Here is a 23,949-nt window from a genome sequence, read left to right as displayed (position 1 = left end):
TATCCCTCATAATCTAATGATTAGTCTCATTTTGTGATATGGGCATCATTAACACCCCCAATTTGAGTATGAGATATGTGATACACATGAGAATTTAGTTTATAATAAAAAAACTCTCAAAGATCAATTTAGAAGGTAAAAGTTAGTCAATAAATGATATAAAGGACAATTGGTTAGGAAACAAATCTATTTTGACTTTCATGTTAGAGCAGTTATCACATAAGTTCCAAATGAATTTAATACTTAAATGAAAGTAATACAAACATATAATTCTAAAACAGAAAACATGTAATCAAAAAGTTATCAAATCTCAGGAGAAAAATTGATTTTTCAAAGCTTAGAAACAATTGAAAAAAAGAAAAGTTGAACAGTTTTAATTTCTAGGATGAAAAGACCCTATTACACTTTTTTAAAAAAGATTTTATTTATTTATTTGATAGAGATCACAAGTAGGTAGAGAGGCAGGCAGAGAGGGAGAGAGGAAGAAGCAGGCTCGCTGCTGAGCAGAGAGCCCCATGCGGGGTTCGATCCCAGGACCCTGAGACCATGACCCGAGCTGAAGGCAGAGGCTTTAACCCACTGAGCCACTCAGGCACCCCAACCCTATTACACTTTTAAATCTCATTTTATAAAAGTTGATAATCAGCTATAGTGGATATTTAAAGTTAAAAAGTGAAACCTATAGAGATCACTCTGGGGTAAAGGACGTGACTGGGAATCTTACAGGGGAAAAATTATCTATTTTGATATGGGTGGAAATTAATTGAGCTGGGTATATACTTGAGATTAGTGTACTTTTCTGTGTATTAGTTACCTTGATTTTTTTTAAGATTTTATTTATCCATTTGACAGACAAAGATCACAAGTAGTCAGAGAGGCAGGCAGAGAGAGAGGAGGAAGCAGGCTCCCTGCTGAGCAGAGAGCCCAATGAGGGACTCAATCCCAGGACCCCTGGATCATGACCTGAGCCAAAGGCAGAGGCTCCAACCCACTGATCCACCCAGGTGCCCCTGATTTTTTTTTAAATAATTTATTTATTTATTCGGCACAGAGAGATTCCAAGTAGGCAGAAGCAGGCGGAAAGAGAGAGGGGAGGAAGCAGGCTCCCTGCCGAGCAGAGAGCCCCAATGCGGGACTTAATTCCAGGTCCCTAAGATCATGACCTGAGCCAAAGGCAGAAGCTTAACCCACTGAGCCACCCAGGCTGCCCATTACCTTGATTTTTTTAAAAAAGCAGAAAAAGGTGAAATCCAATCAAATGTAATAAGTCTATTTTAGACTAGTGAGGAGGAGGGATGTCTATGGTAGTAAAACCTCTTGAGACAATTGTACTTTGTATAAATTCAGGCCAAATAATACTGACTTGATCCCCATTCATACAAAAAAAAATGTTTGAAGTTGCTAGTTGACCACAAACTCAATGTCAACCATGTAATTCAGCTAGTATCAAGAGAAGGCACAACGCGAGGCTTTACTGGTAAAAACATAGTGCCCACAGGGACGTAAGAGACACCTAGCTTAGTGACCATTGCTGTTTGAATAAACGAATGAAACAGACTCTTTGCCTTATGTGGCAAACTGTAAGGAGGAAGGCAATCTAGCCTGGACTTGGGAGTAATACTGGCCTAGGTTTAAGTCCCAAATCTACCAAATACATGTTGTTTGAGCTTAGGGAAATATTGTCACTTCTCTGAGCTCAGTCTCCTCATCTGTAAAATGGGAATACTAATAGTAAAAGCATTGGAAGGCTGTTGCAAAGACTAAATGAGGTACTGTATGTAATACACTTGGCATAGTGCTTGACAAAATAACGCCTCCATCAGTTAGTTACTGTTCATGGCATTACTAACCATGAGTACAGGGATTCTCCTTGTATGCTATCCCCGCAGGATTCCTGAGGAAGTTCCTTTTTGGAAGACCTAGGGAAGCTGTGCAATCATTTGCCAGGACAACCAAGTTGCCTCTTTCTGCCTCATCTCCTGCCACCGACCTAGAGATACCCCACAGCCTGCATGGTCTCATTTCACTGCATGAGCTGCTGCAATCAATGTCCAAGGCAGCAAGCAAGGAAGGGAGGGGCTCTGCTGGAGCGAGAAGATGAAGAAATAGAGAAGCCAGCACAGCAGTGGTGAGAGCTCATTGACTCTTTCTCCCCAAGGGCCAGCTCAGCCAGCTGGGGAGGCCTGTCATTAACTCTCTTTATTGTCTACATTTTCTGCCTCACTGGCTCATCTGAGAAGGCAAATGGGACTGGCTTTAAGTCACTCTTCGCATAGACATTGCTTCATTGGCTTCTGGAATGGGGAGGAGCTGGAGTCACAGAAAACACTGACTGCCCAGGAGGCATTCAAACATGTGAGATGGGGAGATGGGTGTGCACATAACCTGGGGTTTTGGCTGAGAACTTATCCTTAAGGGATCATGGTAGTTTTTACCCAACCATGCCTTCCCCTGAGTCTAGAGTCTCCTATTACCACTGTTTGGAGGGCCAGTCTTGTCCTTTGTAGCCAGACTCATACAGCGCACCCCTTACATTTTAAAAAATGTGTTCATATGATATTCCTCCACAAGGGTAGTGGCAGTATGACATGGACTTTGCATATAGACATCATGGTACTGGTTATCAGCCATAAGACCTTGGATGCTCTGAGGCTCAGTCTCCTTGTCTATAGGGTGGGGGTGATTACACCTGCCTTGAAGTGCTGAATGAAGGTCAATAGCATTGTTCTCCATATTGAGCATTTACCAGACCTTAAGGCTAGAATAAGTGTTAGCTCAGTCCAACCCTCTGAACAATCCAACGAGCTTATTATCATCCCTAGACAAAGACACTGAGACAGAGAAGTTAAGCAACTTGTCCAAAGTAATACATCTCTCTCTCCCAATCTCCCCCATGGAACTCATTCATTCCCATGGCTTCTGTGTTTATTTTCTAGCCCCATTCTCACTTCTGAGGCCCATCCTTGTACATCCAAAGATATTCCTGACTTGTCAACTTGGGGGGTTAAACGACCTCTCAAACTTAACTGTCCCTAGATAGAAGGCACTGAAGCAACTTGCCCAAGGTCAAACAACTAGGGAGTCATTGAGCCAGAATCTGAACTTGGGTCTCTGTCTGCAAAGCTTGCACTCTTGGGCACATACTACTTACTAATTGATTTTTCTTTTAAAAATATCCCTCTAGGGGCACCTGGGTGGTTCAGTTAAAGGTTAAAGACTCTGCCTTTGGCTCAGGTTGTGATCCCAGGATCCTGGGATCGAGTCCCACATCAGGCTCCCTGCTCAGTGGGGAACCTCTTTCTCCCTCTCCCTCTGCCTACTTGTGATTTCCGTCTATCATATAAATAAATAAAATCTTTAAAAAAATCTCTCTATTCCTCTGGCTTGTTAAATCAGAAAAGTCAGACCTACCAGACCACCAGGAATTATGTTCTAGAATTTCTATGTGCATGAAGTATTAGGGAGGATCCCTGACTCAGAGTATGTGACAATTCTCATTTATCCAGGCTACCCAAACCTTCCCCAATTTGCCATCCACCTACCCTCATCTTGCCCATTGTCAAGCTCCCCTAACAGACACTTTGTTATTTCCATCTGCAGTTCCAGCTTCAGTGTGGAACTCGGGTTCAGGCACTCAGATAGGAGTATGCTACAAGGCAGTGAAGCCCTTCTTGACTTTCCAAAGAAACTTAGGTGGAGAAAACTCTATCATATTCTGTTTCCTCATTAGTACTATTGGGGATATGATAGCACCTACTTCCCAAGGTTGCTGGGTAGATTATATGAGATGTAGCACATAAAGAACTTAGCACAGAACAAGGCACAGTAAACTAACTTATCGTTGTCATCCCTTCCTTCAAATTCCTTCAGTGTAGAATATCTAGTTGCCCCAAGTCCTTCTTGTCTATGGTCAGAGAGATTTTTATTCTCACTCACCTTGCCTTGGCCAAATAGTCTTTTCTTCAACCACTGGGCAAATTAAAAAGTACAGACCCAGAAATGACACACCATTATTTGTCCTGAAAAAGAATTCTCCTTCCTCTTCCCCATTCTTTCCCCTTTCCCTCCCTCACTTTTGCCTCGTTCTTTTCCTTCTTCCCTCCCTTTACCCTCCTTTCCTCCCTCCCTTTCTTCCTTCCCTCTGCCTCTTCATGAAAAGCCTCACAACTTGCATTCCTTGGTACTGACTCATCTTTTTCTCCCTTGTTCAGCTGGGAAGGAAACCGTGTATACAAGGGGGTATATACCGTGTATACTATGGGGTATTGAAGCTGGGACATTTCCCATGCTAAGTTCTGTACTTTGGGTGTGGCGGGGACTGTCACAGTACCCCCTTAAGATGCCCAGAGATGCTGACCTGGACTGGAGATGCCAGCCTGGATGTTGCCCTTCCCCATAGCCATTGACTTCAGAGTTCAGGGCACAGACAGCTAGTGCCTTATCTGGGTACCTTAGGGGCTGCTTTGGCACAGTGATGGCTCCACCGAGACCATGAACGTGGAGCCCAAGCAGGATACACAGGCTGGAGATAAGACTAAGAACAGATTCCCTTTGGCGCTCAGGTGCTGTTCATCAGAAATCAACAGCCCCACAGCCCTGGCCATGACAGGCACAGGATGATAACAATACCATGTGATCAGCAGCCTTGGAGGATAACTGTCACTGGCTCCCAGAGATAAGGGAACAATGAGCAAACCCTCCACCTAGGAAGGGGACTGCACAGAGCCTACAGGGCAAAGCAGCAAGAGCTAAAGCTTGCCTGATCCTTACACCTCGCCCGGGCTCCCTCTTCCCAGCAGGCCCCTGGAGCTCTGTCCTGTCACTCAGGAACCCCGGCCCCTGTGATGCACCCACCCCTCCGACCCCTGTTCTCAGAAGTTAATCATGTTATCTCTAGAGCACAGGTGTTAACGGATGATAACAGACAAGAGGTTTCTTTCCTACCTCCCTGCCCCCGAAGAGCCTGCTGAAAGAGTGGGGGAGGGGTGTGTGTGGAAAATAGATCTTCCTCCAGTTGGTTTCACCAGACCACAGACTCCACATTAACAGCCCTCTCCATGATCAGACCACTCAAGTCAGCCTCAGAGACAAACCTTAGGCCAGCCTAGGACTTTGGAAGAATTAGGAGGGTGGGCATGGGGGAGCTGCTGGCAGCATTTTTTATATCTTCCTATCCTACTCCCTGTGGAGCAAAGCTGTTGACCCCACACCTAGGTCCTAGAACCCTTTCGAGGTTCTGCTGCCCCGGTTTCACTCTACCCTTCCCCATTCCTGCACATCCCTTTCTCTATCAGGTCATGGTAGCCATGAATTAGTCAGCATGCCTGGATTCTGGTCCCTTCTCTGGTCCAGCTTTGATGAATGATCTTAGGGATCATAGATGAGTCACTTCACTACCTGGTCTCAGTTTTCCCTCTTTAAATTGGGTTACTAATGTGTGACTGTCAGATCTGCCAGGTGGTATGAAGTTCTAGTGGGGGAGGGACGACTGAGGTTTACCCTCCACAAAACAGACCCATGGAGCAGAGCTGGGTCTCAGCCTGGGTGTCAGCTCTGCTGACTCCCAGGGGGTGAGGTCACCCTCCCTCCAGTGTCCCTGTTCTTCCTGTTCCTCTTCTTCCATGTCTGCAATGAGACTCCTCTTTGGTCCAGCCTCTAGTCTCGCCTCCAGGAAACCCTCCTGTTTTCTTTCCTTCCATTTGTCACTCAGTTGGTTCTCCCTCTGCCCTTCTGCTGAATGCTTATGTACATCCCTAAACCTCACTCTGCTTTTTTGCTTGCTGCCACTGAGGGATATATGCAAAGGATTGTATCTATCTACCCCAAATCTTATTGTTATTATGGATGCCATTGATGTCATTGTGGATGACCCTCCAATATCCTGGAGTTGACCTCTCAACTCCAGTTTCCTCCACACCCCTCACCCTTTCTGTTTGGACCCAGAGATATATTCTAGACTTTGTTATCACCCATGACCACCTTCCCGTCTTTGAAACATTAAACTTTCTTATGACAGTCTCCCATGCTCTTGGTTCTCTAATTCCACTCTGCCTTCTCTCTGACATCACTAAGATCTTCAGTTTCTTACCACATCACCCCCCCCCTTTTTTTAACCAATATACCTGGCCCCTGCTTGCGAGATAGCTTTTCTACCTGGTTAAAACCCCTTGATTCATCATATGGAACATCTTTCTGTCAATGGCTCTCTTGTTCTTCTGCCATCCTTCATTTATTCATGTACTCATTCATTTATTTGTTTATCCAACACATTGTTATTGAGCATCTAATATGCTGAGGCACAGAGGTAGGTTCTAGAGAGACGATGGTAAGTAAATAGACATTCATTCTCCTCTAGAGTCCCCAAATTTTAATCCAATCTCATTCATTCTTGGCTTTTATGTTTGGGTTGCTGAGTGTTTCTAAAAATTTCTGGTTTCCAACATTCTCTGGACCCTCATTGTTGCCAGGGGTCTTTCTATATGCTTTTCACATTCCTTTTCCTGTTCCCCAGGGACTATCTCAACTGTTAACCTCATTCTTAAGCTCCTACTATGAAAACTTTCCAAATCTCTGACTTGATGAACTTGTTTTCTGAATCTCTGCAAACAAATAAACAAACCAGAGGTCTGTGAATTCTGAATAATGAGGTTACATTGTATGTGATGTAAGAACGGAAGAGACCATCCCCCACGATGTGTGGATTTTAATCTTGTCTATACTATAGTCTTGCTGGGCAATCTCAGATGCTGCTACATTGAACCAGTGGTTCTAGATATTTTAGTGTCCTCACTCCATCAGAAATCGTGCTGAAGCTTGGGACCCTCCCGGGAGGAGTACACTTGCTAATACATTCCACCAACAATTTCAAAAAGTTCACAGACTCCACAAAGCCCCATGAAGGGGAACATTGTCAACTTTCTGGCCCAAGAATTGATGATCCTATGTTGCCTTCATCCAGTACACTAACCTTGCCCCCTATCAGGACGCAGTGGGTAAGGGGAGGGTTCGAGAATCCAATCAGAGGAACAGAGATATGAGTGAAGACGGAGCAGGCATTGTTTACTCTTTCCAGGGGGTGTAATAGTGTAAAAGAATCTCTCTTCCTTCGTGAGTTCCCAAGAATGCTAAACTGGAAAATGTGAGTGTATTACCTATTGCTAGGTAAAAAATAAATTACCTCAAACTTAGCAGTTTAAAACAACATATATTTATTACCTCATAGTTTCTGTGAGTTAAGAATTCAGGATTAATTTAGCCAAGTGGTTCTGGTTTGAGTCTTTTAAGAGTTTGCAGTCAAGGGGTGCCTGGGTGGCTCAGTGGGTTAAAGCCTCTGCCTTCGGCTCAGGTCATGATCTCGGGGTCCTGAGGTCGAGCCCTGCGTTGGGCTCTCTGCTCAGCAGGGAGCTTCTTCTCCCTGTCTCTCTGCCTACTTGTGATCTGTCTCTGTTAAATAAATAAATAAAATCTTTAAAAAAGAAAAAAGAGTTTGCAGTCAAGAAGTCAGCTGTTGTCCAAGGGCTTGGCTGGACCTGAGCATCCACTTCTAAGGGGACTTACTCACCTGGACAACAGATTGGCCCTGCCTATTAGTGAAAGGCCCCAGTGCCTCCCCACATGGGCCTCTCCTTAGAGCTGCCCAAGTGTCCTCAGAGCATGGTGGCTGGCTTCCTCCACAGGCAGTGATCCACGAGACAGTGAGGTGGTACCTGTGATGTATTTTCTGACCTAGTCCCGTGTCACCATGTCCACAATACACCATGGGTCATGCAGGTCAATGCTTTCCAATGTGAGCAGGACCTGTACTGAGGCATGAATTCCAGGAGGCGCTCATCATTGGGGGCCACCTTGGGGGCTGGTTACCACAGTGGGAGGTGCTCCCAAGGGGGGACCCACCATGCTTGCTCAGAAGTTGGGAATTTCTCTGCCATATCTGCCTGTACTTTGGGGGAACACCTGTTGGTCTTTGACTGCTCATTTCCCTTTCTTTCCAGCTCCGTGAGGCTAGCTAGTACAGTGCGCTTTTCTTCTGTTACAAATGCAGTGTGTAAGTTACCACCACGTTGGGTATATAACAGCCAACCCTTATGGAACCGTCACTACATGCTGCACGTGGCCCAGGGCACCACACGTTTATTACCTCATTTAACCTTTAAAAAGACCTATGAGGCGAAAGCTATCGTAGCCCCCAGTTTACAAATGAGAAAACTGAGACATACAAAAGCGAAGTAACTTCCCCAATGCCACGCGGTTACCAAGTGTCAAAGCAAGGTTTTGAACCGAGGCAATCTAGGGATTAGGTGCTCTTGACTTTCATCATGGACCACCAGCAGAAGGGGGCGTAAGTGGCTCGGGCTGTGGGAGTTCCCAAGTTCTGTGGGAGCATTTAGGGTGGGCCAGTGAAGGGGAGCTGGGGAGCACAGGCATGTAAGGACAAAGGAAGCCCTCGGGAAGGAAGGGACAAGCAAAGAGGCAGGAAAAGAAGCGGGTGCTGGGTGTACACTGTGAATTAGACAGGGAGGAGAGAATTTGGCCAAAAGCTTCACAGGCCACCAGGTGGTTGAGGAGAATGAAGATGACATTGGGGTCCTTGGAGGAAGCAGTTGGGGACAGCGGTGAGTGGTGGCCGGACTACAGTGGGTCCAGGGTGCATGCGTGTGAAGCAGCGGGTGTAGACTAGTCGTAGGAGGGGTGTGGCCGGCTGTGAATCAAGGGGAGAGTGCATGGCGAGTGCAGGGAGAGAGAGCAGGGTCATCCCAGGGCGATAGGAGGGATCCAGGACAGATCCCTCTCTCCTTAGCGCGCCCCCACCCCACAACTGCCCAGGCCAAGCAGAACGGAATGTGCCTGGCAAAGACTTGTTCTCAATCCCAGAAAGAAACCCCTATCCCAGGGAGTGCCAAGTGAGGCCTGAAGACATAAATATTTGCTCGGCTTCTGCCCTTCTTGTTCAAATAGGGCATTGCTTTGGGAATGGAGGCTGGCTGCCTAGCAAGGCAGTGAGAAATCAGCGAGGGCGGAGGGGCACGAAGGAGGAGCCATTGCTCTTGGGGCCACTACTGAATCCCCCAGGCTCCGGAGCTCCTGGAATCCATTAGCTCATCAAAGCAGCTAAATAACACCCCTGCTCCTTTACCAGACATCTGTTCAAACAAAGCCAACCTTTCCCCTCCCGGCCAGTCTCCACTGCAAACCCCATGCTCCATCTGCCTGTGGCTGATCTGTTGGGTTGGGCTGTGTGTAGAGCCTGTCTATATCTCCAGCTGTAACATGCTGTGTTATTTCAACAGAGTATGTTGTTATGTTATGACCGTGACTGTGACCATGGGCTTCTCTGGGACTGTGCCCTGTGTGGGTTTTTTTTTTTTGCCAGTATTTGAGAGTCTGTGTATGCTAGCTACTGTGAACTGAGTTACTATGTGTGTGTGTGTGTCTGTGTGTGTGCGCACACACACACAAAACCGTCTTGCTGTGCAACTTTATTGTGTGATGTGTGGTTATGTCCCCATAAGATTCAAGTGTTTTTTTACATGCAGTGACAATTCGTGTGCCGGGTGTTGAGATGGAATGTCCCTGCATGTGATTGGGTGGTGCACTGTGAGACTTCTCTTCTGCTTGCACACGTCCTGTAAGACTGTCCCTGAGCCTGTACGTAGCTACGCTGTCCCATCTGGTCACATACAAATGTACTCGAACAATGCTGTGATGCATGTAACTCTGTGAACTAGGTGTTGGGCTACATCCTGTGAGACAGTGTTTTTGTAGGATGCTTTATTGAGATTGCTGGTGCAAACAGAAGGATCGAAATCTCTGATTTCCCTTCCCAGTGGACTAGGGACCACCCCAAGGAACAGATGGCCCAACGTGGCTGATGTGAATGGATGCTCAACAGCATCCAAGAGGTGGGGCACCTCTTCTCCTCAACTGTTGGGTATAAGTCCAAGCCCCAAATCCTGGGAAGGATCAGGCAACAGCAAAGGCAACACCCAGGAGGCAGCCAACCCAGTAGCTGAATGAGGGAAGAAAGAATCTGGGGACAAGTCAGGCAGTCAGACAGTGGCCACCAAACCCTAGGAGGCAGTGGCCAGGGGTTGGTGGGAAGGGTAGGATCCGAAGATTCCGGAACTGACCAGCAAATCCGTTGCTGCCACGATGAAGTGGGGTTAGACTAGGAACTTCTACACAGAGCAGAATCGCTTAGGATATTTATTTCCAAAGGTTCTGATTCAGGAAGCCCAGCAGGGCCCTGGTGTCTACATTTTTTTTTTTTAAGATTTTACTTATTTATTTGACAGACAGAGATCACAAGTAGGCAGAGAGGCAGGCAGAGAGAGAGAGAGAAGAAGAAGCAGGCTCCCCGCTGAGCAGAGAGCCTGATGCGGGGCTCAATCCCAGGACCCTGGGATCATGACCTGAGCTGAAGGCAGAGGGTTTAACCCACTGAGCCACCCAGGCACCCCTGGTGTCTACATTTTTTACAAGAATCCTGGGTAGTCAGACTACACTTTAAGAAACCCTGGATCCCAGGAACCCTAGGAAAAGATGCTGAGAACATGAGGTACAGCAAGGATCTAGAGGGGAGGAGGAGGAAAGCAAGAGGAGACAAGAAGGGAGGGGTGAAGAACTGAAGACCATGGCTTAGCAGGTGTCCTTGGTCCCTGCATCTATCTCCCATGCTGTTCCCTGGTCCAGTCTGTGCCTAGTCCCATGGGCTTTTCACCTGAGCCTGTGCACTGGACAGCCCTCAATCCAGGATGCACCAAACTGTCTCCTTCATCCCTCAAATGGTACAGTCAGGTGAGTTCTTCTCTGTCTCCCAGAGGTCCCCGGTGAGATTGAACTTCATTGTCCACAGCAAAACCTGCTCACTGACCACCTCTCCCTTTTCTTCGGGGCTCTTTTCCCTTCCCACTATCTCTTGTTCTGTGGGTGCTTCCTGGAATCGCTTGCCATGTAAACTACTAACACCCACATTCCTTGTCTCAGGGTTGGCTTCTTAGGGATTTCAACCTAAGACAGAGGAGGGGAAACCCCAGAGCTCCTTAGCATGAAGAATCAAGGGGTGCTAGATGGAGCTAACCAGGTGGGAGAGGGGGAGGGAGAGGGGAGTCCCTGGCTTCCTATACCACCTACATTTGAGACCCTCCCCTGCTTTTGAAGGGAACCAGAGCTACCTCCTCATGAATGAGTGATGATCAGGCCCCCTGAGGAATGAGTGAAGGTTCTCTCCATGTAGCAGCTTCCTTCGGGTCTTTGATGTGCCTGATCAATTTAATGGCTCCTTGAAAATCTCTACTTCCCAAAAGTTGTTGCTGAGGCCACAGGTTGTAACCCCCAGCAGTTGCAATCAAGGGCACCTTCCAGGGCCACTCTCTTAGCCCCTGGCCTGGGGAGGCAGCGCCGGGCCTGGCAGGATCTGATGATCGAGATCCGGCTTTTTTCCAGCTCCATCTGGATGGCATTCCTCCGCTCGGCAGCTTGGAAGCTGTGTCCATATTCTCAGATGCTGCTGCTCTTTGGTAAACCCAGACTGTCTCCCTTGGGCAGCCCCACCATCTGCTTTGGCAATTTCCTGCAGGAATGTACTGCGTGAAGAGACCCCCACCCCACTGATGAGACCCAGCTGCCCAAAGGTCAGGCCCTCTGCATAGAGTGTTTGGACTTTGTTCTGGGGTCAATTCAATGCCCAGTACTTCTTAGTATACACAGTACCTTTCCAGCCTTTCCCCAGTGCTGGAAAATGGGAGATCAGGGTGTGACCTGCAGGTCCATGGGTCTTCTCTGGAAGAACAAGTATGTTTCCTTGTGAATGCCACCTAATGAACAGCTGGCTTCCCAGGGCACCATAGTGAGACAGAGTCCGAAGTTGTGTCTGGGCTCAGAAGAGGGTGGTGGAGTGGCTTGTTGATGGCCTGGAATGGGAAATGTTAGAAGGCTTTGATGCCCTGTCCTACCTTTCTTCTGCCACCTCCAAGCTCATGCCCAGCTTTGGTGGCTGGTTTCTGGGACTGCTAGCAGTTTCCCATCTCTTGACCAAAAAGCCAACTCCAGGCTGAAGATGGAGGGTGAGATATCCATCAATCAGCAGTGGTTGGGCAGAGGGGTGTCAGCTGTAGACTCCCAGACTACCTCACTCTGGTCATCTGCATTGAGCATCCTGCCAGTTCTTCAGCCCAGAAGCATTCCAGATATTAAGCACATAGCAGCTTCCTGGAGGCTCTTTAATTCTCCTCTTGTGTTCAAGCCAAGCTCCCAACAGTTGGTGCAGGAAGGACTCCCATAGCTCTGGCTTTGACTGGATAAATTCACCCTGGTACCCTATGGGCCATGTCTGGTTTCTACTTTGAGGTCCTGAGTTTGCTTCTAATACCAGAGGTGTTACTTAACCTGGAGCATCCACCTCCAACCCAGGGGAGGTGAAAAAAGCATGACCAGGACATACATGATCCCCTCCTATACCCAGAGCCGACATCACTAGCTGATCATATAATCCTTCCCACTGAGGACACACTAAACTTCAGAGTCCAGGGCTTCCGCAAACCACTGCCAAATGGTTGGAAAATCCATTTGCCTTCAAGGAAAGGTCTTTGGGCCCAGGGAACGGCAATGACAATGATGATGCTGATGACGATGATGGTGATAACATTGATGGTGATGGTGGTGATGGTGATGATGATGGTGGTGATGACGATGATGGCGATGATGATGATGGTGATGATGATGATGGCAATGATGATGGTGATGATGATGATGGCGATGATGATGATGATGGCGATGATGGTGATGGTGGTGATGGTGATGATGGTGATGAAGATGATGGTGATAACAATGATGGTGATGGTGATGACGATGATGGTGGTGATGATGATGGCGATGATGATGATGGTGATGGCGATGATGGTGATGGTGGTGATGGTGATGATGATGTTGATGGTAATGATGATTTTGGTGGTGATGACAATGATGGCAGTGATGATCTTATTCACAGACATTCATTGTGGCTTGAGGCTTACAAAGTACTATCAGCAGCTTTATTTCCATACCTTACCCCTTCAATCTTCAGAGAAAGGTCATTGTTTTATTCAGGATTCTTTTTTTAAGATTTTGTTTATTTATTATTTAACAGAGAGAGACACAGCAAGAGAGGGAACACAAGCAAGGGGAGTGGGAGAGGGAGAAGTAGGTTTTCTGCTCAGCAGGAAGCCCGACTGGGGCCCAATCCCAGGACCCTGAGATCATGACCTGAGCTGAAGGCAGACACTTAACGACTGAGACACCCAGATGACCCTATTCAGGATTCTTTAGGTTGTCACTACCAGAGGGGTTTTTTTTTTTTTTCCTCCAACATGCTTGGAAAAAAGCTTCACAGAGAATGCTGATGTCTAGGCCCAGATCAGGGTCCACAGGGTGGGCCCCGCCAATATTGTTTGTACAGAGAAGGATGATTCTGAAATGGGGAGGAAAGCAGGTAATTCTCCAAAAGAATGAATACTGGAGGTACAAAGAGCACAGGTCCACGGGACCAAGATTGTCAACCCCCACCCCATTTCCCAGAGGAGGACATGGATGCTCAGATGGCAGATGCCTTGCCCAAAGTCACGTGGATAGAGGGTAGAAGCACCAGTATGAAAACCCAGGGTCTTAAACCTCTGAATCCAGGATGCTTTTCCCTTCACCCCTCACAGGTTAAAGTGAAGTGACTCTTACTACCTTCAAGAAACTCCCCAGACAGAGTATACCCTGAGGCCACCTTTCGTCCCATTGGCCAGGACCACACGTGGATAGAAGGTGCCTCTAGTCTGTCATGATCCCTCCCCACATGGCTGGGCATGGATTTGGAGGGGACAGTTGGGGCAGGATGAGCAGGGACACTTCCCAACAGTTGCATACCCCCGGCCCAGGTGGAGCTGTCCTGCCTCCCCCATCCAGGAGCCAGCAGGCAGCCAAATAGGCAATTAATTACTGCCTGGCGGCTGCGGGCTCCCCTTCCCATTCTGTTCAGCCAAGTGTGTAATGGAAATGGGACTAGAACAGACTCCCCTGCCCAGAGGGACCCTGGTCCGCTCAGCAGAGGATGAGCTCCGGGGAGCCAGGGAAGGGGCTGGGACACAGAGGTGAGTTTATTAAAGCAATGAGCTTCTCCTGATTCTTCCTTCCTCCCTGTCTCAGACTCTCAGCTGCAGGCACAACCTTCTCAGGGCCCTGCTCAGAAGGGGTCCATTCCTGGCAGCCTGAATACAGGACTGTTGTTAGTATTGGTCTCTGATAATACTACCTGCAGTATATTGCATGATGTCCTACATCCTTTACACCGTTCTCTCTTCAAATGTTCTAGGAAGTCTTTAATGGAATTTTTTAATCCCTCTTTTACAGCTGGGATATCCCTGTTTTATAGCTAAGAAAGGTTGAGGTCTAGAGAAGTGAAGTGGGCTCTCGAGGGGCAGGGATATTATCGTGGTTAGAGCACAGGCTCCAGAGGACTGTCCCTCACTACTCATTTGTCCTGGGCCAGTGACTCACCCTCTCTGTGCCTCATCTACAAAGGGGTAATGATGGTCACACCTGCCTCATTGGGCTGCTCATAGGACAGCACTTGAGGGGAAGCATTTAATAAATGGGGGCTGGGCGCCTGGGTGGCTCAGTGGGTTGCGCCGTTGCCTTCGGCTCGGGTCGTGGTCTCAGGGTCCTGGGATCGAGGCCCGCGTCGGGCTCTCTGCTCGGCGGGGAGCCTGCTTCCTCCTCTCTCTCTGCCTGCCTCTCTGCCTGCTTGTGGTCTCGCTTTTTAAAGATTTTAAATAAAATCTTTAAAAATAAATAAATAAATAAATAAATGGGGGCTGCGTGGCTTGAGAAGGTAGACGCTCTTATACCTTGTTCTGGGCAAACTTTAAAATAGCAAATACAGGGGCGCCTGGGTGGCTCAGTGGGTTAAAGCCTCTGCTTTTAGCTCGAGTCATGATCTCAGGGTCCTGGGATCAAGCCCCGCATAGGGCTCTCTGCTCAGTGGAGAGCCTGCTTCCCCCTCTCTCTCTGTCTGCCTCTCTGCCTACTTGTGATCTCTGTCTGTCAAATAAATAAATAAAATCTTTAAAAAAATAAAATAGCAAGTACATTAGATGCACAGTTTGGGCTGTAATACCTGTATGACAGACACAAGAAACTCAAGAACTTGTCATTCACAAGATTTCAGGGATGTTCTGAATCTTCTCTCTGACTTGTTTATTATCACTCACCAGCCAACCCCTCACTTGGCTCTCATTTCCTGTGCTTTGTACTAAGAACATACTGGGAATTTTTGTCTGTCCCCAGATGAGCTACGTAAACTCTTTTTTAAAAAATATTTTATTTATTTGACAGAGAGAGAAAGAGAGCACAAGCAAGGGGAGTGTTGGACAGAGGGAGAGGGAGAAGCAGGCTCCCCGCTGAGCAGGAGCCCTCCCCCTGCCCCACCATGTGGGGCTTTATCCCAGGACCCTGGGGATCATGATCTGAGCTAAAGGGAGATGTTTAACACACTGAGCCACCAAGGTGTCCCCAGCCACATAAATTCTGATGGTGAATTTGCTTTTAGTGAACTTCTACACACATTCCTGCTACAGATTCTTACAAATCGCCGAACCTGGTTGACAAATGATTGCTCCAGAGCAAGGAAAATTGGCTCCCATGGACGTCCAGATGGGCAGCCTGGTGAGCCCAGGGCCATGGTTCAGTCAAGGGAAGAAAAGACCAAAGCCCCATCCAGATCGAGGCTCATAGAGAGAAGTCACACACAACTGAAGTGAGCCAGGGATTGTCCCATTCCCCCCATGCATGGCTTGCTGGGGGTGTCCTGGCTTCCTCAGGCTTGGAGCCCTGGGATGGTGGGGGGGGTGCTGAGAGCACTCGTTCAAGTCACCCCAGCACCCGGCACGAGACCCAGCACTGAACAGGCAGTCCGTGAATGCTGAATAAAGAAACAAATGGGTGAATGGAAAAAAGAATGAATGGCATATCTATTCAGGGGAAGCTGTAAAGTATCAAGAAAAGAGGGAAGGAGAAATGATTCAACAATGCTGTCTATTCTCGGCTCCTTTAGAATACTGCATAATCTCTATATTCTGATATGAAAGCTCTCCAAAGACAAATTAGACGAAAAAAACCAATGCAAACAACAGAATGTAGAATATGTTCCTTCTGTGTTTCAAAAAGCGGAAGAAGGGGGCACCTGGGTGGCTCAGTGGGTTAAAGCCTCTGCCTTTGGCTCAGGTCATGATCCCAGGGTCCTGGGATGGAGTCCCACATCAGACTCTCTGCTTGGTGGGGAGTCTGCCTCCCTCCTCTCTCTCTGCCTGCCTTTCTGCCTACTTGTGATCTCTGTCTGTCAAATAAATAAATCTTTTTTAAAAAGGGGGGGAGAAGACAATAAGAACACATATTTGTACTTGTTTATATACTTGTACATGTTGTACAGGCAAATGGAAGGGTATTTAGGAAACCGGGAATAGTGGTTTGGGAGAATTAGAAAGTGGGTAGGTGGGTGACAGGATCTTCAGAGGCACTTTTCATTTTATATGTACACATATATGTATATATACACACATGCATACATGTATATATAACACATATAACATATCCATTTTTTCTGAGCCATGTGGAAAAAAATCAAGGAAAAGAAAAAGAAAAAAAGAAAATTTCTGCTCCAAGAAAACACAAGAGTCACCCCTTGCTTCACGTCAGGGGAGGCAAGTGATGCCTAGTTTTCTTCTCAAGGACTTCGTTTAATTAAGGACTTAGAGATCTCCTAACCTATTGATCTTAGACCAGAAAGCATTAGGTGAATTCCCAGGAGCTCCAGGTTTTCTGAAATCATTTCCCTACACTCCACATCTCTCTTGTAGCCTCCTCACCCTTCCGTGCCTGTGGAGGGGTGGCGCTGGTGGCAGCCTCTGGGGCAACAGGTGGCAGGAAAGAATTCTTGGGGGGCCTGGAGGCCCCCTCCTGGTAAGAAGGAAGGGGAGAAGTGCAAAACCTGAATACAAGAAACCCAGGAGCAAAAAGAAGGAAGCTTTGTTCCTGCCTTCACTGCACACCTCCCCACACCCACCTGCTGGGACTCAGGAAAGATCTACCAGCCCTGGAATTAGGGCTGGGGCAGTCCTGGGTGAGCATCCTCTCCCGGATCTCCAGGGGCAGGGAGCACCCTGCTGATGTTAGGGCTACATTTTAATTTAAATGCTTTCTTTAAAAAAATTTTTTTTATTATGTTATGTTAGTCACCATACAGTGCATCATTAGTTTTTGATGTAGTGTTCCATGATTCATTGTTTATGCACAACACCCAATGCTCCATGCAATCCGCGTCCTCCTTAATACCCATCACTGGGTTAACCCACCCCCCCACCACACCCTCCTCTAAAACCCTCAGATTGTTTCTTGGAGTCCACAGTCTCTCGTGGTTCCTCTCCCCCTCCGATTAATGCTTCTATGTAGCATTAAGCACTGAAGGCCCCAGAGGCTGAGCCCAGCTCCATGAGCTGGGAAAAGGGGGGCGGGGAGGAGGAGTCTGCAGCGCCCACACCTGGGCTCAGATTGATTCAGAAGCCAAAGGAAGGAGGCCAGCAGCTGGGTCTGTCTGTCCCAGGACCGGGATCTTTCCATGTCTATGGGACCTAGACTCGAGGACCTCATGGAGAGAACCTCCTGACTCAGGACAGCATGTGGCCTTGGGATTTCTGACACTGACAGACACCCTCTACTAGAAGCCCTTTGGTAAGCACATTCATTTGACTTTTACATCTTTGCTAGGAGGAGGCCTCCTGACCCTTCAGTGTCCTTCAGTGACCCTTCATGTTGATGCCACAACCCAGGCTGTGAGTCCCTAAGAGGAAAACCCCAGCCTTGGTCTGCAGCTGGAAGGTTCGAGACCAGCCAGGGGAGGTCTCCAGCAGGCTCCCCATCCTTTGAACTGCCCTGGGTTTAGGGCAGGTTTTCAGAGAAGAGTTTGTTCCTCCTCAGAACAGACCCACATGGGCGGCTCCGGCCTCACAGACCCACCTGGGAGGATCACATCCCCCGAGGCTGAGCGGGGGGCCCCCACCTCAGCTCTCCTGAGGCCCTGCTGCTTCCCACCCTTCCTTCCTCACCTGAGACCCCAGCATGCCCCCTTGAACATAAACTAGGGGCTGAGGTTGAGGATAAATGAGATAATATGTTTAGTCCCTTTGATGGAAAAAATAAGCCCCTGCTAAATAGTGGCTATTATCACTCTAATTACAAGGACATGGACTCCCCCGGAGAGGGGGCCTGTGTCAGAGCCCAGGGGCAGGGTCTGAGAGCAGGGTCGTCCCATGACAGACTTGTGAGCAGAAGAGCAGGGTGGAAGGTGCTCCCACATGGGGGGCTGTTCAGGCAGTGGTCTGGGGATTGGCATAGGGAGATGGGGAGGCTGAAGCATACGGCAAGGATGTTTGGGGACTCAGCCCCACCGTCCCTCCTCCAGGCTCTTGGGGGCCAGGGGTGCTTGGCATCCTCATGCAGTCCTGGCTGTCAGCACAGTGGTTTGTCCAGATGCCTGTGAGGAACACTGTCCGCGGCAGTCTCTGTGCTGAGCCCCAGGATACAAGGACAAGTAAGACACAGTAACACCTGCATGTATGTGCAGAAGGCCAGGGCCAAGTACAGAGAGGTTAGGAATACCCAGGAGGGACAAACCCAGTCTTGTGGAATCAAAGAGGGCTTCCAGGAGGAGGTGACACTGAAACCTAAGAATGCATGGTAATTCGAGCTGATATCCATGAAGGATGTATTATATGCGAGATCTTTTAGATGCTTTATATCCTTTGAGGTAATCCTTTCGGCCACCCCTAGAGGGAGGGCTGATTATCCCCATGAAACAGATGAGGCTCTGTTTGGTGAAGTGAATCCCCTGGTCACATAGCTACAAAACGGTGGAGATTGGATTTGAATTTGGCCCTGCCTGGTTCAAGTGTGGGTTCTGAACCCCAGAAACAAGGCTGAGCAGGGTGGGAAGCAGGTCCCTCCCTGAAGCAGAAGCAAAGAGATCCCGCTGACCTGCTGGATAGGAGGTGGCCCAGGCAGGCCTGGGGTCAGAGCTCACAGGGCCTCGTAGACTGAGTGCCCATGAGGGCAGCTGGATGGTGGAGAAGGCTAGACTTGGCCTTCGACCTCTGCCAGGAGAGCATCAGGCCCATAGAGGAGCCTTCAGTGACTAGGAATGGCAGTGGCTAGGCCTGAGGGCAGCTTCCTTCTCAGAGGGCACAGCCTCCTTCTGAGCCCAGCCTTCAGAGCCTTTTGGGAGCTTGGGGCCAGGCACTGGGGGGAGGGAGTTGAGGGACTGGTTTTCCAGCCGCCTTCTGCAGACCCTCTTCATTGAGTGAGAAAAGAGCTGGTGCTTCTCAGCCAATCACCAAGCCCTCTCCCCCAAATGAGCCATAATGACTCCTGATTGCTCCTTTGTCGCTGGGCTGGCTTTCAATGCCATTTCTATCTGAGGCTGTGGGGAGGAGGAAATGGGGGCCATGCCAGGCGGACCAATTTGCTCTGCTGGTTTTCTATTTTAGGATAAATGCGTGTTGTGTGTGTGTGGGGGGAGGGTTGAGGAACGCCCCCTCCCCCCAGGCTCTCAGATCCAGTGCCAGGCACAGACTCGTGGAGGTGAAGGTGGAGACTGACAGAACCAGTTCGCACAGTGGGCAGGAGTTCACAGTTTACAAGGCACATCTCTGACCACGAGGTAGGATCATATCCGTAGGGGATTAATGAGCCCCCGAGGCTCGAGGAGGAGTTAGTGTAAGCTCACAGATTGTAAAGCCTGGAACCAAGTGAGGTTTCATTCATTATCAGTCCGCCCACACTCATTGAGCACCTACTCTGTGTCAGGCACTGTACTAGGTGCTAAATATAAACCCAGAGCTTTTCCAGTTGTGACAACAACAATTAGAATAGCTAACTTTGGGCACCTGCGCGGCTCTGACAGTCTTCCTCCGGCTTGGGTTGTGGTGCCAGGGTCCTGGGGTGGAGTCTGCATCCTTATCACCTCTGCCCCTCCTCATGCTTGTGCGCCTGCGCACACGTGAGCACATGTGCTGGAGTGCTCTCTCTCTCTCTCAAATAAATAAATAAAATCTTTTAAAAAAGATAGCTAGCATTTTCTGAACACTTACTATGTGCCAGGTGCTTTACTGCCTACTTATCAGGTTACAGTTCACCCATCTTCCCACCAACACTGGTGAGGAAGGCTTGACAGGCACTTGCATGGAGAAGGAAGTGTTTCTTTCCCTCTCCATCCTGAAAGCTGGCACAGGCCAAAGTTGGTTCAGAGATAGGAGCATTTGGAGAGAACAAAGACTGAGGGCCCGAGAAGATAAGAGAGTTTCCATGGGGAGGAGGCATCTCAAGGTGGATGGCCACACAGAGGATTCCAGGAGATCTGATCAAGAGCCTGGGTGGCTCAGTGGGTTAAGCCTCTGCCTCTGGCTCAGGTCATGATCTCAGGATCCTGGGATCCAGCCCACATTGGGCTCTCTGCTCAGCAGGGAGCCTGCTTCCTCCTCTCTCTCCGCTTGCCTCTCTGCCTACTTGTGATCTCTCTCTCTCTCTCTCAGTCAAATAAATAAATAAAATCTTAAAAAAAAAAGAACTCCTTCAACCATCAGAAAGAATAAAGTCTTGTCCTTTGCAACCATGTGGATGGAGCTAGAATGTATTAGGCTAAGAGAAATAAGTCAGTTGCTGAAAGACATATACCATATAATTTCACTCATGTGGAATTTAAGAAACAAAACAGATGAACATATGGGAAAGGGGTAAAGAGAAAAAGGAGAGAAGAAAATGAGGCATAAGAGACTCTTAATGCGAGAGAACAAACCGGGGTTGATGGAAGGGGGTGGGCGGGGGATGGACTGAATGGGTGACGGGTATTAAGGAGGCACTTGCTACGATGAGCACTGGGTATTGTATGGAAGTGATGAATGCATAAATTCTACTCCTGAAATCAATATTACTCTATATGTTAACTAACTAAAGTTTAAATAAAAACTTGAAACACTTAAAAAAAAAAGGAACTGTCCTGCAGAGCCTAGGCGAGCTGAGAATAGCATAGACAGACAGACAGACACACACACACACACCCAGCCACAGATTGTGTTGAATGAAGTTAATCCCACTTGAAAACATCGTGAAAGCCTCATCCACGTCTTCCTCTGGACTCCGTGCGCATTTCTGAGCCGACCAGTATAACAGTGACTGGGTCACCCCTTCTTCCCACTGCCAGGATATAGTTCTAGGACTTTTGTTTTTATCCCTGTTTATAGATGGGTAAACTGAGGCTGAGAGACCCTGAACCACCTGCCCAGGGTTACTCAACCAGGAGTGGCAGAGGGGACTCTGAGCCAACATCCTCCTTAACAGTCCCTGGACCCATTGGTCCTAAGACCATCCTGGGTGTCCCCCTACAGAGCAGGCAGGGGAGATCTGCCTCAGCCGCTGCAGAGCAGCAAGTCCCCTCCCCCTCCTCCCGCCCCTCCTCCCCACGGCCCAGCTCAGCTCAGAGCTATTAACCAGGTCACGCTGGCTTGTCCCAGTCCAATAGTTCCCTTAATTGCCTTTTTATAGCACGTCGTACAACTGTTCATTACGCTGTCATATTTCCCCTTGAAGGCAGCAGTGGGGAGCCAAAAGGAGGATGGGGACCCGTCCAGGTGGCAGGGGCTGTGTGTGGGGCACCAATGTGCGAAGCTTATTTTCTACTTGGTCAGAATGAATTAAATGCACGCTGCTCACATTTGAGTCATACACGAGCCACTTTGAAAGGGGGAAAAAAAAAATCACAGCCCCTTCCCAAGAATTGATGAGTTATCTTTATTACAATTTTACTGAAATGTGTACAAACATAAAGGTAGGTAGAAATCCTTATCCTTTTAGCTCTGTACAACAAGAAAAGCTAAGACAATGTGCCGATGGGATACCAACAAAGCTACCAAATAAAAAGACTCAAAATAACACAATTAATTTAATGTGATGGATGATGTATGCTGAAATTAAATTGCCACTTGCACAATGAGTATGGTTCGGTATGCTTCAGCATTTAGCCCCCCTCTGGTCTTTTGTCATGAGGCCTATGACAATTACAGCAGTTTGGTCATCCAAGAGACTCAGAATCTGCTGGTAGATTTTTTTAGATATAAAACAATATAATATAGGGGCAGCTGGCTGGCTCAGTGGGTAGAGCGTGTGACTCTTGATCTCAGGGTGGTGAGCTGGAGCTCCATGTTGGGTGTAGAGATTATTTAAAAGTAAAATCTTGGGATGCCTAGTTGGCTCAGTCATTGGGCATCTGCCTTCGGCTCAAGTCATGATCCCAGGGTCCTAGGATGGAGCCCCATGTCCAGCTCTGCTCAGCGGGACCTGCTTCTCCCTCTCCCTGCCGCTCTCCCTGCTTGTACTCTCTCTCTCTCTCTGTCAAATAAATAAAATCTTTAAAAATTAAAAAAAAGTAACGTCTTTTAAAAAATAATAATATAAAACGAACCAATTCTGGGTGAGGGCTCACACATCCCAGGTTAGGAAACAACTGATGTCCCAGGAGACATTATCAACTGTGCTGGGCTAGGGCATCCCGTGGGGGTAACAGTCACATTCTCTTGAGGCTGGAAAGCCCAGAACACACAGAGTGCAGCCCTCTGAGGCCAGACTGTACCCAGATGTTAATGAAACTCACAAGTTCTTCTGAGCACCCACTATGTGCCTGCTGTGTGCCTCCCCATCTCCCTGTCCCAGAGGAATTGCCTGTATAATCGGGAGGAAGAAGACGGTGGCCAGAGTAGACATATATACCAGTCAATGCCTGGAGAGCGATCCGGCCAGTGGGAGCCAGATCTAGACTGTAGCTCATCCCCAGAGCCCAGGAGGGGCTCACCTAGAGTGCTGAGGGTTTAAGGACAGCTCTAAACCTGGGTTTGAATCCCAGATCCACCACAACCTATCTGTGAGACCTGGGGCAAGTTACTTCGCTTCTTTGTACTCTGCTGTCCTCATCTTGTAAATGGACATGAAACCAATCCAAGCTCACACAGACGCTGTAAGGCAATCACGAAAGAGCATGCGTGGAATAAACACTTGTTAATAGTAACATGGACATTTCACCCAGCTCTGACTCTCAGTGCAGCTGGAAGCGAGAGAAAATTTACAGGTTGGGCTCTTAACTTGGAGATCACGGAGTCATCCTGGGCAGGCTATAGAGGATTTGAAACTCTGTGTGACATGTGTATGCATCTGGAAAGAGGACCTTCAGCCTCATCAGATGTCCAAAGGCATTGTGACCTAGAAAAATCTTTGCCCACTATCCTAGTGCTAGGAGGGGCTGGCAGAGACACTCAGTGTCTTAGTCAGTTGGAGCGCCTTAACAAAACATCACAGACTGGGTGGCTCAGCCAAGGGATAGTCACTGTCTCGGATTTCCAGGGGCTCAAATCCCAGATCAAGGTCTGGCAGGGTCGGTTTCTGGGGAGCACTCTTCCTGGCCTGCAGATGGCCACCTTGTCACTGTGCCCTCATACAGCAGAGAGAACAAGCAAGGTTTGAGTGTCCAGGAGGCCAGATGGCCCCCCAGTCCCTTTACACCCCTGGAGCCCAGGGTTCTCGATGCAGGGCTCACCAGTCAGAGCTTCCCCTACCGTTGTCTCTCCCAATCGCTAGAACCAGGGACCCACAGATTCCTAGGGGTGCTGAGTGCTCTCAAAAGGAGTCCCTGAATCTGAGTGTGTACCCCAAGCCCATTCTGAACAAAGATCACATCTTGTACATGTATGCATGACTCCCTTTTAACCCGGCAGGTGATGTGGGTATAAAAAAACAAATCTGTTTAGAGGGGCAACGGAACTCAAAATTCAGAGCTGGATTTTGGTCATTGTGTATGTGTGTTTCCTCAGCCAGTTATACTAAAAGTTCAGGGGT

Source organism: Neovison vison, chromosome 8 (assembly GCF_020171115.1).
Source record: "Neovison vison isolate M4711 chromosome 8, ASM_NN_V1, whole genome shotgun sequence".
NCBI classification, from domain to species: domain Eukaryota; kingdom Metazoa; phylum Chordata; class Mammalia; order Carnivora; family Mustelidae; genus Neogale; species Neogale vison.
This window is presented reverse-complemented; position numbering follows the sequence as displayed.